We start from the raw sequence: 4252 nt of genomic DNA on the forward strand, positions 1-4252 counted from the left end.
AGTCAGGTATGTACTCTCTGTAATCCTGGTGTCTCCCCACCTGAGCAGGAGTGAGCACTGGGCGTGTGGGGATGAGCACGGCGTTTGCCTGCAGAGGATGCCCGATTTCATTCCCTGTGTCAGGGCCTGCACTCACCCTGCTGCCTCACTGCTGCAGGTGGACACCCAGGGAAGCATTGCCGGCCTGAGCAATGGGTTAGGATGTGCAGCACGTGGGGCCAGAGGAATGGGGGATCTGCAGTCAGCCAGGAGGCAATGAAAATGGAAAATATGAATAAGCTGTCTGGGGAAAGGGAATACTGGTTTGCCAGTGCCCTTTGCTATGCAAGTGCCGTTGCAGCAATCTGTGTCGCAGATGATACTTCCTGGTGCGAGTGCCATTTCAAACAGGTGATGGGGAGAGGAGGGGCTGAAAAGGACCGGTCCTGGAAAAGTGCCTTCCACCTCAATGCTGTACCTGCTGATTATCCCAGTAGACCAGCTCAAGTCAACGTGACCCACAGGGCTTTCGGCAGGATGGTGGTGAAAGTCTGTTCAAAGTCAAGAGAAGGATTTTAGCAATTTTTGGTGTGTTCTCTGTATTTCTTTGAGAGGTCTTTTGTCACACAAAGAGGCTTTGTTGCACTTTCATCCTAATCCAAATCCAGCCTCTTCTTTTTAATGCCATTTCCGTACACCTCCTCCTTTTCACTTACTGCACCTTAGTGCTTTTTCCTGGCATACTCAAAAAGTTAACTCCTCAATAGTTACTGAACTCACTCTTCTGCTCCTCCTCACAAATTTCTATTAACGTCACCTTTACTTTTGCTCAGTACAGACTATTGTTTGTATCCTGCTGAATGGCTTCTGTCATTACATTTTGCGCCTACTTGTGTCAGGATCTGCAATGATGTTGTCAATCAACAACGCCTCCTTCTTTTTGAAGCTTTCTGTCCACTAAAACTTTTTCTAGCCATGTCAGAATCTGTTCTCCCTCCTTGTGCTGGGAAGGATTTGTTTCATCTCTGCTCCATTTGTTGCACAGCTCTTCATAACGTTCCTTATGTTGCTTTGCTTATTTATTGTCAGTCATTAGCCTGCACTTGTCCTCATCTTAACTCAAACATCTAAATTCTCTCTTTTAACCGGTGGTAAAATCCCCATGTTCCACTCAGGGTTTTTAATATTGTTCACTGTTTAATGTTCCTCTCCTCCCTCTCATCAACTATCAGCGTAAGGGACGTGGCGCTTAGACTGTCCTCTCCCTTTTTAGTGTTCTTCAGCTTCCTGCTCTTGGTTGCTGCAGCTCACCTTCATCTCTTCCTTCATTCAGCTCCGAGCCCTTCCCCAGGCTGGTCAGGATAGGTGTCCATTACCAGTAAACAGCTACTAAAAGAAATCATGGACTTTGGGTTTTTTTTCTGTGTGTATGAACTACTTGAAAACCATCTGGGTTTTGCTTAATTTTAGAAAAATGTGGTAAGGTGTTAAGATGCTCCCCACAGCAGAGGAAAATTCTCAGGAGCATGCTGGCACATGACTTCCCAAAATAGTTAATGCCTTTATTTGGAGGAATGCACTGACCCATTTAGGTGGCACACCGCATCGTTGAAATGTGTCTGAAAAGCGCCCGACGGTGGTGGTTCTCAAATTCAACACCACCAGAAAAACACATGAACTTTGGTGGATGCACGCCAAAATTTTCACGCAGGCTTCTAATTTTAGGTTTTAACCTTTCCAGTGCCCTGAAGATGCCTTCAAAATCTCCAAAATCACTGACCTCTTCAGAAAATATTGGCCTAAATGCTTTACAAGTACTTTACATAGTTAAAAAAGTATTAACGAAGCTTTATAGAAATGAGTAATCTTTAATAATTGGCTTCAACTTCTCAGGCAGCATGCAACTGCTTATTTTGAAAGAAATGCTCAGCGCAGCTTGAGAAAGAACAGCCAATCCCCCTGCTAGCAGAGGAATGAAGACCAATAGGATGTAGTAGCAGCTCAAGTATCCTTAATTTCAAACATCCTCGGTGACGCTGGCTTTCAGAACTGGAAGTGCCTGGATGTGACTGCATGCATGGGCACATTATGAAACAATTGATTGCTCAAGGACTATTTTTAATTAGTATTTTCCTTTTAAATGCTCCATTTACCCTCTTCACGCACGGTAGTTTTGCCACGTGCAGTTTTTCTTGGAGTAAACATACTCCCTTCAGGAGGCTCCTTCAAGCCAATTCAGAGATATCTTGACCCTCTTTCAACTTCTTTCCTTCCCATGACTCATTCCTTTCATCCAGTTTTGTCTTCCAAAGTGAACTCTACATAGTCATATTGACCCCAAGAGTTACAGACTCAAAGGCCTGGGGGCAGACAGGAGGACGTATCAGATAAGAGATCTATTTTAAGCAAAACATTTTTCTTAGGTCATATACTTCTTAGATTTAATGTCTTTGTAACAAGTAACACTTCAGGTTATTAATCTTTTTTCAGTGGGTGAAATAAGTTACTGCAATGCAACTGTACTAGACAAGGTGAACTGTCTACTTCCTCTTTGCTGTTTATGTTCTTTGGGTCCTTCTTGCTTTTCCAGCCAGAGGATGAAAAATTGACTGAATGGTCTCACTTCTAATTAAATCTGTTAAGCAGTTCTGAGTTTTAGCTCGGCACGAAAATGCTTGAAGGTTGCAATTTTTAAAGATCTTTGTGAAAATAATTTACATACCAAAATCAATTGACATTTTCTGTCTATTTTCAGAAATGTAGCCTTTTAATTAGTAATTCTAACTGTTTTGCAAAGCTGCAATTTATCTGACCCCGGGGAAAAGCGGCGCTCATTTGGTCTCTGAAGATCTGTGACCGGTTTGCTCCAGAGAGGATCAATCTGGAGTCTTAAGCACATGCTGCTCTTCTAACAGTTTCAGTGAAGGAGCACCGTCAGCTACTGCAAAGAGCACAAGGCTGCGTATGCGACCCGAGGATGGCCTAAGGAGGCAAAAGCAGGAATATCCTGAGGTCAGAAGATGGTGTAGGTTCCTGGGATTGATATCTAGCATTGAGGAGAGCAAAGTAAGTGGCAGCTAATAGAAGAATTGATATTTCTTCCTTTCCCTTGGTGGGGAGAGGTCATCCTTCTAGGAAGGAGAACGCAGCCAGTTACCTGCCTGCCTCAGCTCCATGGCGTTGCATAAGGCCTCATTTAGTACCTGGTAATGAACTTAATTTAAGCATGCATGTCCCTGCCCTTGCCTCACTACTCTGCATTATGGACTTGCGAGTTTGCTTATGCTAAAGGGCAGAGCAAAAATAAATTTCCATACTCCCAGGCATGTTCCATCAGCCTGTGTTGGAGCATGGGCCGGTGTCCAAATAGTTTGGATATGAAGTGAATTTGGGCTCCACGACAGGCTCAGACCTGCTCTTGAGATTGCACGTCGATGACACCAGGGTCCTGCTTCTATATTTGCAGTTGACTGGCTGCCACCACTGCGACCTCCAGCTGCGACAGCAGTGCTCTTCGTGTCCCGGCTTAAAATTAACCCTGCCTTTCTCCGGTTAGCAGGGAAGGGGGCACCCCTCGCTTTGTATTACTGCTGACCAGGAACTGGTGAAAAGCTTTGTATTTTGGAAATTGGATATTAATTAGGTGAAGCTGTAGCTCTGGTAGAGAGCTACAGAAAGCTACAGAGAGTTACAAAATCCTCTTTTGATTGACTTCTTTGTGTACGCTCATGGTTTCTATTTTGGTCGTGCAGACTGAACAGCTACACCAAGCCCCGGTGTTTTAGATTTTAGACCTTTAGTCTGGGCGATGGCTCTTGTCGAGGGCTTTCGGTTGAGCTCCCCAGAGCTGGTGCGAAGGAGCGTCACCGTGGAAGGCGCCATCCCAGTGCACCACTTTCTCCTCACCTGAAACTTTCGCGTGCTCACGGCGAGGGTCCGGTCGGGTAAACCGGGGGTGCGTGTGTTCCCCGTGGTCCCAGCAAAGGGAAGGCTCGCGGTAGGGGCTGACAGCTACAAAAGCTGCTGGCTTGCAGCACTGCCGGTGCCGGGGGCTCTCACGCCCCGGTTCCTCCCGGGACGCTGCTGCAGCCGAGCTCTGAGGCTTGGCCTCACACCGCCGCGGGGCCGGGGCCGGGCCCCGCCGCCCGGCAGCAGGGCCGGCGCCGGGCGGGGCGGCGGGACTACAGCTCCCAGGGCCGCGCGGAGCCGCCGTGACATCATGTGCGGTGGCTCGGAGGTCACATGCCCCGCCGGCCCCTTTGTTTTGAGCGGC

Source organism: Phalacrocorax carbo, chromosome 7 (genome assembly GCF_963921805.1).
Source record: "Phalacrocorax carbo chromosome 7, bPhaCar2.1, whole genome shotgun sequence".
Classification (NCBI taxonomy): Eukaryota; Metazoa; Chordata; class Aves; order Suliformes; family Phalacrocoracidae; genus Phalacrocorax; species Phalacrocorax carbo.